This window comes from Bombus huntii, chromosome 3 (genome assembly GCF_024542735.1).
Source record: "Bombus huntii isolate Logan2020A chromosome 3, iyBomHunt1.1, whole genome shotgun sequence".
Classification (NCBI taxonomy): Eukaryota; Metazoa; Arthropoda; class Insecta; order Hymenoptera; family Apidae; genus Bombus; species Bombus huntii.
Window position 1 is genome coordinate 10,393,355 of NC_066240.1, and position 17,067 is coordinate 10,410,421.

General features: G+C 37.2%; 1 protein-coding gene across 3 annotated transcripts in view; it reads right to left on the reverse strand.

Moving 5' to 3' along the window:
• Positions 1-17,067, reverse strand: part of LOC126863748 (carbonic anhydrase-related protein 10) — a 226,734-nt gene that overhangs the window by 140,543 nt on the left and 69,124 nt on the right. The window lies entirely within an intron of this gene.

Here is a 17,067-nt window from a genome sequence, read left to right on the forward strand (position 1 = left end):
ATGATAATCCTAAACACGTCGACGGATAAAAGTCAATCAATTGGCTGAACCGAATTACAACAAGCCAACCGGAAATGATCCCTGCTCATCGAGCCAATTACGAATGACAAGCGCGGTTTCGTTGTGGCCGGTCGTTTGTCTCAACGATCGGATACTCGAGTGTATTTAATCCAATAATGCCAACGGGACCGGCGACAATACCCTCGTTGACGGCATACGTTTGCATATGCCTCTATTTCCGTTTCCCCTCCGCTGGTGTGCGCTTACGAGTGCGTACGAGTGGTTCCGTCTGCCGCGTTTGCGCGTTCAATCCCTGCCTCTGTGTACGTTCTCACTTATACCATCCTGTTTCATCCCCATCTACAGAGTGTCCGAATTTTAATCATCTCGTTATTTTATAGACGCTCGAAATGGAAAAAAATATATTTATTTTTGCGATTATATCGATTATCTAATTATGTATGGCTGTGAATGTTTCAAACATGAAGATAAAAGTAAAAACTGGTTTTTTGCAATTAAATTGCTGCGAATATTCTTCTGAGCCACATTACATATATTATACTCTGAATTTGTCATATATTTAAATTCAAAATATTACTGTGATAATATTATAATATATCTTATAAGCTCAGCTTTCTTTTATCAATCCTATCATTGCATTCATAAAAGTTAATACCAGTAATGTAAAAATTATCATAGTGTATCTTTTAATTCCTAGAGGTGATTAACGCTGCTCCTGAAAGGATCAATCAACGTTCTTCTTTCAATATTTCTTCGATATTTCCATTATCCTACATTATCTATCACTCCTACAAATAAATCAAACGCCGAAGGTAACTACACCCTAGATACCTATTTTCTGCAGCTCTTCAAAGAAATCAATAAAGCGTTTCCCATTTAAAATCGCGTCACTTATACCAAGCATCAACTTCATCCACACGCTGTCGAATTTTCAGTCACCCTATGTAGACTCATGCACGTACACAGAAGCCATTTCTCTCATCGGACTGAACGCGAGCTCCTGCGTTGCAACCCGTTCGCGTGTACTCCCTTCTGTTTCCTCTTTGCACACAGGCAACCCTACACGCATACACACGATTTTCAATTCGCGCAACATATAGCCCCTATCTATCTGTAGGAAGATGCGCCCGTGTATCGTTGCCGTATGAATGTGTATATATGTGTGTGTGTGTATCCATAACCCCCACAGGATGTTTCAGGTTAGGATTTCTCCGGAATGTTAGCACGCGCGGGAGGTCTGGTAATCCGCTCGGGAATGGTGAGGCTTGAATTTGGGTCGCGCGATAAGGGTAATCCAAGGGTTTCGAAATGCCGGATAATTTCTACCAGGACCTTGTCCCGCCTTGCGCGCAACACAGTATTTCGCGGCGATCGCGGCCCAGAATGCAGGCAATCTCGTATCGCGCGTAGTTTCCAACGGATGAAACTACGTTTCTGATTCGGTTGTTGGCTGCGTTTTCGACTCCCGGATAATTATTATCGCACTAGCAATGAAACCAAACGCCCGGCAGGATTATGGGCGAACCTCGCGGTAGTGGTCAATCGAATAAACCGGAAATTTACGAGTCGACCTTCTGCTGCAACTCTCGAAACACACGTTAGGAACGCGTTTCCGGTCGACTTCGTGTGTTTATGGATCAAGAATTGGGTCGGTGGACACGGAGATTTCTCACGAACGTTCCCCGCCCGACACGTCAAATAAATCTTCCTCTAATTTCTTGGACCGGCTGTGAGCTTTTCGTTTCTCTAGCGTACTGTGCTACTTGTACAACGTAGAAAATACGGTGCACGTCGTATCTACGCGCGAGACTTTTCAAATTTTTTGAGACTCTACTACTTGACTCTTTGCGATCTTTGATGTATCCTCGGTGATTTATCAAATATTTCACTTTCCTCCAGCTCCTTCTTTTTGATTTCAATGACGCCACATCAGCGATATTTGTTTTTATTTATTATAGTTAGGATATTAACACTAAATAACCACATCGCAACTTTTAAACGCGAGATGTAAATTTTTCGAAAAATATCTGGTTTCTAGAACAATACGATTTTTTAATATATTTTTGAATTATTATATCGATATGCAGTAGAACATATCGACGATTAAATTCACAACGCTTTTCTACAATTTCGCATCAAACTTTTAATAAGAGCCAGCCAAACGTATAAAACGACCTGACATAACGCAACTGTACAAGTGTACAATAGCAAAAATCGTGAAAGCACCCTACGATCTAGCAGCAAGAAATTCCAGAAATACGAAATCGAAGTCGATTCCTTCGATGTTCCTGTTACAATCGCCTCAACTCTGTTCGAGCCACGCAACCAGACCGAACCATGAACCACCCTCTAGCCCAACGCAATTCCCTCGTTTCCGCCAATTCCACGAGCAGCAATAAAACCGAGCACAGAGAACCACCGTTACAGAGAATCTAGCCGGAAGAGGGCGACCTTATCCTCTCGCGAAACCAGTAATTTAAAAGCGGCAACTTTGAAGAGTTAGCCTATACGATATCGTACGTAACGGCATCGCGACGTTGAAAGATAATTCCTAGTAGCCTGCACTATACCATACTCAACGTGCGTTAGTCGTGGTGGGGATAGGTTATACACACCACGGTGTGACCGTACGTGGAACGCAATCTTTTTCCACCCTTCCTCTGGACTTCCGGCTACGGCTTCGTTTCTCCATGGCAGAAATACCTACGAGCTCATGCAAATACCTCGTCGAAATAAGGTCGCGTACCGTTATTTCGTACTTCTCCTTTTTCTCGCCAACTCGGCCCCGTTTCTCCGTTCGGTATTTTGGCCCCGATAAATTCCTCCCAGATTCCCGAGAATCCACCAGGAAAAGATCTCGGCGACGGTGCTCTGCTTAGAAAAGATAATAACAACGATAATAACGACGATAACGGTTGTATCATCGAGTTCAAAATCCGCGAAACGCGGGTGAGACAGTGACTCTGTTACAGCCTGTTCGACATGCGAGTACGATAAATTAGAATACAATGAATTATGGAAGTGTACATAAAAATGTAAACGATACATGATTGTATTATTATTATATTTCTCGTGTAATATTTGTACTAAGATTGTCGTATGTTTTGGGATATCTACGGAATCAGTATAGAAAAACGTTTGACTGTCTGGCGCCAGGAATTGATTTTGTGTCTGACCCGCAAGTGATTGTTCTACTTATTTCGTTCTACACTCTTTTAATTGCCTCTACCAACTGACAGCTTTGGCGCCTGGCCAGTAAGAGACCATTCTACTTATTTTTGGTTGCATCCTTAGCTGTTCTTCCTCTTACAGTAGATATGTCGTAATTTCTATAAACACTTGCAGATTGGTTTCGAATTTCAGAAATATAATCATTGTTACCCCTAGTTACGTGTAATGTCTGATTACAGTGCTGAAGAAATTTTAAAATGTTTTTACATAATACATACAATAAAATTCTCTTTCGCAAGTCACTATATATTATATTGATAGAGAAAAGACCTGATTTGAACATGGCCATCGATGGTACGAAATCTATACACATAAATTTCTTTTTATGATGTGTAAATAGGGACGATAGCAGCTAATGGGTTCGCTTCGTTCGACGCGAGAATGGTTACAGGAGAATCGAAGGGAATATTTCTGAAAGGGGTGCATACAACTTTGAAGTCGGTTATTCCTCGCTGAATTCTTCGAGTCAGCGGAGGCTGGAAATATTATTTCGTCTCCGCGATCCTTCCAAATCCTTCCTATCGTTCTCTCTCTTATTGTTACTCGATCTTTCGCCCTCCTTCGTTCTGTCTCCTTTTCCTTTCTCCCTCTCCCTCGACTTCTCGTTAATCGAGACTTCGAACTTTAGATTACACTGCCGCCTTCTGCGTGGTGACTGCCGAGAATTCAAAGGGCATTGTGTCGAAAGTTGGAAACGAGAGAACCACCGACACGAGGAAAGGGAAAAAATAAAGGAAACTCGGTCGAGTTACTCCAGCGGAAAGGGAGAAGAAGGACGACTTGCAGATCTCGAAGAGAACTTTATGCGTTCCCGGCATTCTGAAAAATGGATCCTCGGCTAGGGGAACCTAAGCCGCGTGGCTTCTAGCGGTAGAAACAGTTACGCGTGTCACGAGACCGGCAATACGATTCTCCAGCTCCCTCCGCGAAGCGGGAAACGCGTATGGTTATTTGACTTGGAGATGGAGCAACTACAATGCTATGAAATGATTCACAACGATTGAACGTCACAACTTTTGGCCCTGCTCTGCAGACGATGTAAATGCATTAGGTTTCGCATCGTTCATTCCACAAAGTTACTTAACTGTGTAATTTTATGAGATAGCAAGATTAGAATACGAGGAGTGAAAGTTACGAAGGGTACAAATACCTTTGTGGTGTAACTTTGTCTAAATTGTAATCATGTTACAAATTTTTTAATGGAAGAAGAAATTTGTATTTTAACAATGATTGAAGCTATTCTATGAAATAGGGATCATAGTAGTTTTAATGTATCATGACGTAGTATCGGTGTATAAGTTAGGGTAAGTTTTACATTGTAGATAGTTTAAGGGAACAAGGCTATCGGTAATGAGAATCCATCTGTTAAATCTTTTTTTGGCTTAGACTAAAGAGGATCTACATGGATGTGTGTGTACGGTTGCAACGAGTGTCTGCGTAAAGACAAGAGACTCTTTTTACATAGCAATAAAATGATAGTCCCGTAATAGTCATCCGCTCTATCGTCCCTACAATAATATAAGATTACAATGTAACAAATAGTTTTAATCTGATGTGATCCGACGTGAACAAATGTACGTTAAATAAAAATTTTGCGTAATTGTAGGTGGGATTGATAAAAATTTGTATATACTTATACTTCGTAATTACGAATGTAAGGAAAAGAATTAAATTGGTAATATCCTGAATGGAAGAACAAAATTGTATTTTAACAAGGCTTGAAAGTATTCTATGAAATACAGGCAATGTGCGGAAACGAATCATAAAACCATGCGATTCTGAAAAGCACAGAACACGAAAACAAATCTGCACTCTGTTACACGCTCTGGAGACCTACTATCTCTCAACGCAATAAATTGGAGCTCTATCTCGGCAAACAGATACCCAGGTGTAAAGAAAAACAAATTTCTTGAGTCGATGCTTTGCATTTTTAATATCAACCGCCCAGCCTCATGTTTTTTAAGACTTCTGTTCCCCAGCTTATATCCAAGTTGAGATTTGCTTTACACCGTTGCAATTATTCTGGCAACAATTTTAATTTAGAAACCTCTTTTATTAGCTTAATATAGTTAATTCTTAATGTATTTGTAGAGAAACAGTTTGCTCCAGGTAAATAAAAAGCTTGAATTGCAACTGGAGCCGAGTATAATATAATCAATTTTCGCATTAACTCGATTGAACAGCTGAGATAAATAAAACAAAATTTCGTTTCTCCGTTTGCATGGAATATTCCATAAAATTATTTAATCTTGCTATGCTCTTCGGACGTGTATTTCCAAAACTCTCTTGCGTTCTAGCGAACAAGCTTTTAATGCTTTAAAGAGAACTTTGATTAAAACAAATCAGAAAAAATTATCCAAATAGATCAATAAACATCGATTAAAAAACATTCTTAAGTTTCTCTTTAAATCTGAGAACTTTTTTAAGATTAAAAAAGAAACTATCAACTCAAACATAACTTCAAAAACATAAACCTTCGACCAGAAATACTGAGACACCTGCTCACATTCAATAAAAATTGTACGCTTTCCATTGTTCTTACTTTCGCCCATTTATTTTATTTTTTTATTATATATTTCGTTATTCGCATGATACGTGGCTTGTAGTACAAGGCATTAGATAAAATAGAAGTTGTTCGAGTTTTCCAATAAATAAAACGAATAGGAATCCTAATACTTACGGCCAACAGTGTAAATTAAAATTCTCTCAATCCATCAACCTTTTCATGCTCGAAACAGAAACCCGATGATTGAAACAAATCAAGAAGAATTACTCAGATAGAATGATCAATAAACATCAATTGGACCGTACGAATGGACCGATCAATTGATTCTGGCTAACACGATCAACCAATTACAGACTAGGAACCAACCACAGGTTATGAGGACAAATCGGTTGGTCCACAATATTACTTGATCGATTTATTCGATTAACTATTAACCATCCGGCTAATCAGCTTCATCGATTACGCGAATCCGGTCGATGCGAAGTGCATAACGCGTGAACCGTTGCGTTGACGAGTTAGTTAGTTACAGTTTGACCGGCTGAATAATTGAAGGCAATTGGTTAAGGGACTGGGACGTCTGTGATAAGTTAATCGATTTGCAATGGTTTCACAACCCGTTTGCACGTGTACGCTATACGAGTAGTCACTCGAAAGCAACATTGGACGTAGAAATCTGCTGTCACTAAGGAATTCGCTAGCGGCCATGTTAATTACGCGGTCACTTGTATCACTTCGCATCGTTGTTTTCATTAACAACAGGGCCCGGATTAATTTCTCGTTATTACACGCTTTTGGCATCGCACTTGTATAAACATCGAATCCTATCGAGAGTATCACCCTTCGTTTCTGAAGTTTCCTTCATTTGGATACTGTTATCGATAGAAAATTTGATTCTTACGGTTCATAGAAATGTGAAATCGTATCGGATATGAATTATACATACGTAATTTGAACGGAAAGTCTTATATAATTGGATAAATTGATATTCTGTTAGATCTATGGAATTTTTAGAAATTGAATTTTACTAATGTGTTCCTTTTTTCTGTTTCTATAGTGCGGTCCTCAAGTAGTTAAAGTTAAATTAAAAGTTAAATATAACGATTCTAGAATATAGAATATCAAAAATGAAGACACTTGCCTAAAGCTCTTTCACTCTTCGATAATCATCCCACGATTGAATATCAAGCAATCATGTCGGAACAAAAATAAATGACATACGAACAAGCCCCTATAAATTTCAAAAAAGAAGAATTTAGAAAATTCTCCTTCCAACATGATTTAAGCGATCATATTTCAAGAAACTTGCAAAGAATATCCATAAATCAAACGGAACAGAGTGAAACCTGACACGGTTGTACATTTTTGGCGCAGCAATGAGAACATTCGGGTTTTATTCAATGTATAAACGCATAAATTCTCTAAGTTCGTTGTTCGGCGTCATTAAATTTCGCTGGTCGCACGAAACCTTTTAACCTGTGTCGTTCTTTCTTTTCTTTTTCCAATCGGCCGACAAGAGAAAGCCACGAGAAAGCACGCAATGCGGACCGGATAGCACGTACTACATGGCGATTCTCGTAGAACGACGTAAAATACTGAGCAAAATTGTTGGCCAAACTATTCGTGAACGTTCCGCGAACTATGTCGCGTCAACGTGTCTGAACCGACCATGTAACCAATGCTATATCGGATTATACTAGCCGTGATGTTACATTTTCCCATTTTTATACTAATCCTTATGCCATGCTTATACATACCATCTTTGTACTTCGTTTTTACACCACCTGCTCTAGGTGTTTACGCGTGTGTTTTAATCGAGTCCTCTTGCACTATAATTTACCAATTAACAGTATTAATAAATTATCGAGTTACAAATTACAAACTACGAACTCCTCTTTTACAACTTTGCGATGATTATTCCATCTGACTTAACATTCTGGGCCACTTCTTCAGGATTGCAACAGTTTCAGATCTGTCCTGAGAAAGTAGATTGGAGTGTTCACGAAACGAAAAGAATATCAGAAATCTGGCATCTAATAAACATCGCTAAATCGTACACACATGAAAGAAAGATCCTGTCTGTCTGAAAAACGATGCCCTCTTAAGCATCGAACGATTTCGACGGAATCGTGGAAACAGGCTGCACAAGAACGTAGAGTAACAGAGACAACGAATGGTGGACGAAGAAGAAGAGATGAAACAGGGGGAGAGAGAGAAGGTTCAAGCCCGAGCTATCGACTGATGGTATGTAGTAGGATAGGATTAGTCGACCGCAGACTAAATTGGGTTTCTGTACAGTCGCCTGCAAATACTTCCTCGACAGCCGGTCCACGGTTAGCAAAGAGCCCGAGAAACGTGTAGGGGCATCGTACGATTAGGGGAAGGCTGGCTTTAGAGATCGAAAAGAGAAATTATCCTTCGACCTCTGTTTTTCAATTAGGCCGTTATCCTTTGCACGAGCTTAGCTAACTCACGATTAGTCAATGCTACCTACGAGCGAAGATTCTCACGTGTTTTATCAGTCTTATATTATATAGAAAATAGAATGTAGAAAGAGATCCATAGATCTATGTTATAGACGTAAAGATAGAGTTAATCTAGAGATGAGTATACTTAAGAGTAAACTCACTATAAAAAAAGAAAAAAATAGGTAAAAAGTACATATTCCGGTGCATTATGGAGAAACGGTAATAAATGCAAACAAGCATAAAAGGAATTTTATTTCTTTGCACCTTTGAATAGATTCTACATGAGAAATCGTAAAAACGTAGACCATAAAACACAAAGATATGCGTAAAAAGAGGGAAATGCAAGAAAATGTAATTGACTGTCTATGATCATTAGATATTAATCTAGCATATAACTTTCCTCCATTTCTGTTTTAGAATTCTCATAAAAAAAAAAGGAGAGAAGAAATCGACACATAAGAAATAAAAAGAAAATATTCTAGCAGCGTCGTAAGGCTTGAACACCTCCGATCTTCACTATCTTTTCAAACAAATTCAACGAGGATATCTAGTTACATACATGCACAAGATAAAATAAAACGGACCTTGTAATGTTAATCAGCCTATTATCAAATGTATTCAATTCAGTTGCTGCAATTAATTCTTCGATAATCTTACGGCGAAATATTTTGATTAGACAGTCTCTAGAACAAACGCCAGTGGAATGGCGCTTGTATTCATAGTACAAAGACCGCTTTGGGTTAATCTTCGAGGGAAATTAGGATTCAATCAGAGAATACAGGTGAAGGTTCTTTCAACGTCGACGAATTTATGGTAATTTTTGAGAAACCTTTGAGGCGGACGCGCACAAAAGTTTCCACGAGTTTCAAAGGGAGGAAGAGGGTGAAAAATTACGGAATTTCAGTCGTTAGAGAAATTGGTTGCTCGCGAAACAGCTAAAATTCCAAGTAGCCCGTGGTCTGCTAGCAGCTTCGGCTAGGAACGAATGGAATTAATCGTATTAACGAACCTATCGATTTTTACACACTCACCTACTATTGTATGTGTGATAGTTCCTCTCATCAACGACGCATGATTACATATTTGACCGTGGTTAGTGTAATATTGGTTATACCATTGCTGCATATTATGTATTCTCCATAAAATCAGTACACCAAATTTTTTTTTTAAATCTGTATATAATTCTACACTTTCTAACTCCAACTCCAATTCTTCTAATTTCTAAGTGATAATAATTTCTAATTTCTGATTCCAATTATTTTCTAATTATTCTAATTCTAATTAATACATTATTGTAATAAAAAAGGAAACCTTGTTTGAAAATAATAATCGATGCCAGGAAAATACAAATTAAATAAAGTCTTAATATTGTTAATTGTTAATGTTGTTAATATTGTTCATTCGTGTCATTTCTTTCGGAAATATTAAAATGACCGCCCCCTTAATATAGTTGGAAAGTGTCGGACAAGTTGAGACGTGTCTCATCGAAAATCGCAGCAAAGAGGATTAGTTCAAATTTGAAAATGCTTCTAAAACATAATAGACACGGCATATCATCGGATCTGTTAGAAATTTCAGTTTTATAGGCGTCGAATGAGCCGGATGTACAGAGATCCGTTTTCTATAACCGGATTTTTCAATTCGGAGATATTGCGCCCCGTTTCGAATCAATCAGCTGTTATCGCGATAGGAATTCTGACGCGACGAGAGAATCTCTCGCAGACTCGCAATTGCGAAGGAAGAACGATATATCCGGCACCGTGTATAAAGCCAAACTATATCAGCTACGGCCGTAGGATTTATGCGCGTATAGAATTGCAGTTGAGCATCTGGCAACGGTGATTTAGTTTGCATTGCAATGGGATTTACAGTGTGCTCGAGATACCTATTTTCCAAATTGACCTTCAGATTGAACTTCGACGCGTGTATGCTGATTGACATGCAACGATCTTGCTGCAAATATGTACGTGATTTCTAAATTGTAGACAAGATATTTACTTAAAATGTAAGATTTTGTTCGGTTCGACATGTATACAGATATACTCGAAACCTTTATGATTATTATTCCCATCGGAACTACGTAGACTGTGAAGAATCCATATATTCGATGTTGTAATAAAAATCTTATAAATAATAGAACTTAATTTTTCGTCCATAAAGATTTTTCTGAATCATTTCTTATTATTAGATTTCCCATTGTGTAATTCTCTAATTAATTCATCTAAACTTTACTCTACGGATCAAATAAAAAAATCGAAGATACGTTGCACTCTTCGAAATTGCACAATTATCTAAAAGTACTGTAATTATTTACAATAAGAAAGTTTAGGATGCTGTTATAGCATGGATAATAGAAATGGTGATTTATTAAGAGATAAATTTTTGAATCACCTGCGATTAATTAAAATTAACTAGTATTTCCCTCTATGTGGTAACTAACGAATCTACTTGAAAGCGATATAACCTGCAACAAAGGAGGTAATTAACTCTCGTTCGGACAATGTTTGACAACGGAATGAAAGTCCGACTCTCGACAGGAATTCCGGCAAAACGAGTGTTAAGTAGAAATTACTCGGCTGTTAATTATGCTAATGACGTGCTAAACTGCGCGTTCGTCGAGATTAGATCAAACATCGGAGAAAAGAGAAAGTGAGGTCATTCTTTCGCCGAAAGAAATTACTGTCAATATTTTAATCGAATCTCAAGATCGCCACCAACTAAATACACAAATAGATTTAGGATAGGCCCACAAAAATTGACCACCTCCCACAGAGAAAATAAATTTTAAAAAGAAGAAAATATTGAACAAACAATAAAACAAATTACAAATTTGTTTTTAATAGCGAAAAAACAAAATTGTTCGACCGTGATTGCAGTTTACCTACAAATAAAAAAAAAAGAAAGAAAGAAAAACACACATACACAACTATGTGCTCGTATACAATTTAGTCGGCAAACCTCGGTCATTTGTTACGAGAATAAATTTTAGAAATCATCGGTCGTTTTATAAAATACCCTGAATCGTTTTTATTTCTTCCTTTTAATTTTTTTTTTATCCAACGTCGGATTCACGCCATGATTCGGACCGCTTTTTTTCTCCCTAGAATAATTCACAAGTTTATCGATTTTCTCAGCTACAAAAGCAATATCGGGGGCTTATTTATTCGCGTGCAGCGTTGAATAGCTGATTCAATTTTTTCCTCCTCCCACCCCCCTCCGCTACCATTTTTAATTCTCCTGTTTTTGTTTTTGTTTCTTTTGCGTAAAATAAACGGGTACACAGTATTTAGTTAGTCGCTGTAACGCCACTTCTAGATCGTTATTTGCAAATCGACCCTTTCACCGTCATAACAATCCGCCGAAACGAACGATTTAATTTATACACACTATGCTTCTCGTTTCAATTTATAATCGGATATATGGAAGGGTGGTAGAGCTGTTAGTGTGTACGTCGGAATATATGTCACCAGTGAATGGAAAAACTCGAACATGTGGAGGCATCGGTTAAATTTCACACAGGATGATCAGTAGATGGTTTTATAAATACATCTATCAAAACAAGCGGGACAGTATATCCAATTCGGCTGGAAATAATTTTTCAGTAAAGCCTTTCAGAAATAAATAAACAGAATTGATCGTTCATTTTGTCAGAATATTGATTCTATCGTTAATCCTTCGAAATTCTATATTGATTTAAATTCCTTTCTCGTCCCTTTATTATGTGATTTTGCGAGAAATATCTTCTTACATTGAAATTTCATATAGAAATTTCGTTGTAAATTATATTGAACCAATCAGAATGATAAATTATATAAATTTTCCACTTAACTATCCATTATCTTCTGTCTCGAGAGGGATATTTTCTTATATACACGAGTCTCGTCCAGATGAAGATGCTTCTGAGATTTTAAGAAAATATTTATTTTATTTATTATCATATTTTCGTTTCATTCGAAACGTGTAGCTTATTTCGCAAAGAATTCGTTAATCCACGATACGTTGTTTCTTTTTTATAGTAAAATAACACATTTTATTTTGACGAATATTATCATAATATAAAACAGGAATAACGTTGAAACGAAGTTTTAATAGACTTGGTAAAAAAGAACTTGTTTATGTCCAAATAAAATTATTGCAAATTGCAGATTCTTTTGAACATCGTATACTTCCTCCATTAATCTATCAGACGGAACCGGATAATTCACTGCGTTATCACGCACAAATCATCGAGAATAGTAGTTCGCGATACGATTTTTACCAGGAACATTTCACATCGAGTCTGCTGTTAATTTCCGAGAACAATTCGCGCGATCTAGCGACCGAGCCAGACGAACGAATCACGCTATTCCCTATCAAATCCCCACAACAGACCCTCCTTCCACTTTCGTGTTTCATTAAAATCACAAATAAATTACACGATAGTGTAGCACGATCGACGAGGAAAAAACGAGGCTCGATAGTCAGCCACGCAACAGTCGTGTTTTTTTTTTTTTTTCTCCGGACCAAATCGAATCGTAACGCTCTCGAATCGCGCCTTCCAGCGAACTGAAACATCGGACCAAGATAAAACGATGGAAAAGGGATCTGGAATCGATTTCGCTGAACTACACGTGGACGTGAATCGATGTAAGAAAAAAAAAAGAATCCGCAGTAAGAAGTAGAAAAGAAAATACAATACAGAAGGATGAAGGCCTTTCCAATATCTTTCACGTGATCTTGAATTTCACGAACTCGAATAACGATTCCTGGATTTTTCGATTCGAGACCGTGGATTTACAGAATCCGTGAAGACGAAGAAATCGTTATAAATTCTTGAAAATGGTAAAATCGTGAGTCTTTATCTAGGAAAATTTTCTTGCATCCGAACGTAGATACGAAGAATAGAATAACTCGGTTCGTGGAAATGATTACACGATTATTCTCTTTAGCTCGAAACACCGGTATCGATTGCAAGTCGGTGCTGCTGCTGTTGCCGCCGTGGTTCACCAAGTGTCAAGCGCGTCGATAAATCAAACAAATTGTCACCGCGACACTCGATCGCGTGTCTCGAAATACGTGACGCGCATCCGAGATACGCGCTTTCATACGATCTTAGAAGTGTACGGTTGATGATTAGTTTTCTGGTTCCGAAGGTATTTATTTAACCTTCCCAAGCAATTTTCTTTTCCAAATGGTTCCAGAGGTAGTTATTAAATTCTTCATAATTGCAATTTTCTTGTTTACGAGGAAATAGAAAAGCTTTTCTTATTTGTTTGCTAATAAACAAAGTACCCACACGATTTTCCTCCTATGAATATCGCACACCTATATTTTACCGCCCTGTATACAGAATTAGCCCTGTATGCTATCCCAGTTCATGTCCATTAAATTTCATTTCTTTCTTTTTCTTTCCTATAAAGATTTCATTGATATTAACACTTTAAATTGCCATTTTGTAATAAAATGTCTGCTTTTCTTGCGCATATTAAAACAAATATTATGTTATCATCGTCGTTATTAATTTTAGGAAGACAACATATTATATCAACGCGGTATTATTATTTTTTATTAGTATTGTGCCGACTCTTTCTTCAATTAGAAAATTTAATAAACTCCAATTGCTTGGGACAAAGAATTTTTTCTGCCTAAAAGATTATATTAAGTTTTGAAGAAACGAATAGTTCCGAGAATATTTAAAGCATATTTCATTTGCTAAATAAAGTATAAGATCATATTTGTATTTTTGCGAAATAAATATCATGAAAATGATTTACACGTAACAGAGTTTAAGAAAGTACCTAATAATGATGAAGAAATGGATTGCTTTGGATACAATAGAGATTTGTCAATTATGATCTAAATCGATTTGAAAAAATTTATGATGAAAATAGTGAACGAATGGATGCAACTATCTAATTCACTGTACGAATGGATTTTTTTATACCTTTCTTTTTTCATTTTTCTCCTATTCATTTGTACGAATTCACCATTTCGGGACTGAATATCACCGGTATCCCGGCTTTTTTTTTAAGTCAAACAAAAATTTGTTCGAAAATACACATGTTTTTGTTTTCTGTACACGAGAAATTGACAGGGAAGTACATTGTCCACCTCGATGATAGAAGATCCATTTGTCAACCAACGGACAGACAAAATATTTTCAAATATAGTGATTCGTGATAAAGGAAGACCGCTGTTTTTGCAATGTAGTTTGATGTCTATTAAAAAACAGATGACGAAAAAATATACCGCTAACAACCAAAATAAAAGAAAAACAAGCTTCCAAAAAGTTTTAAAAAAGATACCTTCTTTTGAATGAATATTCAATCCGCACGAAAAGCTGCGGATCTTAAATTACCTTTTCTTAAATTGAAAGCAGCGGTCTTAAATTATCTAAATATACAATTACAACGAAACTCGAGATTTTCAAACCGTTAATTCACCTTCATTAGGAATTCAACTAACTCTAAATTCAGAAGCAGATCACCCAATATAAAACCATAGACATATTCATCCACTTTCGCTTGCGGCGTATAAGCTCGCCCAATTAAATCTCGAGCGATGCACGATCGATTCAAAATCGGCTAGCCACGATGGGATCGTCGGAACCGAGATTTTTAATTAATCTTCCATCATTTTTCGATCGACCGGTATTATTCCGGCTTCCACGGTGGATTATTAGCTTCCGGCCAAACACAGCGGGACCTGGAGCACGCCGTTGGAACAAATGGGGCCGAGGCTATTCCGTCGAGTGAACGTCGATCGGTTCCCCACGAGCAATTATCGATATTCCTTTCCAGCGCATTTTTCCGTAGCCAGTATCTTGCTGTTCGAATGCCGTGAGTCGATATATCGCGCGGCGGGGAATTTCACGTGCGTGGCGCGCCCTGACCCGTGAAATTGAACCGTGTGATTTCGTTCTAAGCGATGGACGACCACCGCCTTCATGCGAAAGTGCGCCGTGCTAGAAGCGCCGGGTATCTTACGTATGAAAGATCGCGCACGTTTGACCTCGTTCGCTACCGAGGACGTTGGACACAGTTACGTGACGCGATATCGATGATGCAAAATAAACACGAATGTGTTTATGTGATTATTGACGAAAAGAAATCCATTAGTAAAAAAAATTACATATGAGTAAAGATACAGAGAGTTTATAACCAAAACAGTGTAAATACACAAAAATCTCAAGTGAGATACAAGTTTATAAGTGTTTAAGTAACAAAAAAAAAAAAAAAGAAAAAAAAGTCAGTTTATCGAAACAAAATTGGCAAAGATCCATTAGACTTTTTACATATTGTCGATTATACGTATTGTTTATCTCTCTAATGAAGGTTGTTTCAAAAGATGGATCTTACCGCATAGACTGATTTCTTTCTTTCATATTGTTATTATGTATGTCGTGCAGATATTCATTTTACCATGTTTATCTACGTATCTACTAAAGATTGAAAGAACTAAACTGTAAACTGTAAAACAACTAAAGATTAAAGTAAATTGGCTTTGAGATAGTATCATGGGAATTTGTAGAACAATCTTTAGTAATGTACCTTTCATTTCATTTCAAACTATCTGCTACAAAATTGATTTCTCAATACATATTCATTATTAGATGTTTCTTTTCTAACCTTACTATAGAATTGCTTATATTCCTGACTCTTCTACCGGTATACAAGAAACTTTTATGCAATATATCTATAATTCAACGTCTGAGTTTAGAAGAAAGTTATACTTTATACTCCTTTACTAAGCACATATATAATATGTTAATCTATACTTTCGAAAAGGTACCTACAATTTATAAAAATAAACTACAATGTGTCACAATGAAGGAGTAAGTTTAGTAAATGTATATACACTGATTAGTCAATCTACTCACAGGGCATTTATATTGAAAATATGAACAAATATAAATAAATATACCTTTAGAAAATATACTCCTTTATTGGATAGTGGAATATGTATACTACCATCAATAAAAGTTCCAATTTTATTGCTTATGAATATTTAAAATCATCCCATTCATATATCTATACTTTGATTAATAATTTACGATTCTGTTTCCTACCACTGTATACTAAAAAACGAGCTTACACGCCAGTAAAAGACAAATATGAAAATATTTTGTCATAAAGATTTTACAATTTTCTTACCTTGTACCGGAATGCCTCGTAACAGTAGCCGGCAACACCGAAAATTATTTACCAGCTTCCCGTAATGCAACACGAACGTGGCACCAACCTCATAACTTATCAATAGCTCGGCGGCAAGGCACGAAACGCAACATCACCGCACCACACGAATGACTGAGCGAATAAAACGCGATGTAAAACGTCACTGTACCGGCCGAATAATTCATTACGACGTTAGAACACGACGAACGGACGCATGATCCACGTTGCTCCGCCGGCTCTGAATCAACACGGAAAACTATAAACATTGTGTGGAACACGAAACGCCAACGATATTATTACCACGACGCGCGAACTACGACTGACTTCGTTCGGGTCACGACACGAAACATTATTTACATGAAACTATTTCTCCTATACTAATTTAGAGATCAAACAAACACGCCGTTTCTTCGAAATCATTCACAAGATTCTCCAGCTTAAAAGAAAATACGAGAATTTCGACGCGTGACTATTTATCGCAGATTACTGCGCTGTAATAGATGTCGCTGATAGCGAGGTTAGGTTGGCGCGTAAATTTGGCGCGCTAATTTGACACGCGAATGTTTAATTTCGTATCGTTTTACTTAATACGTACTATGTTACTGGTTAAACAACGCGCGGTGAATATAAATAATTATGAATGTCGTTGAAACTAAATGCGGTGAGATATTCTTACACTTTGTACTTTCTT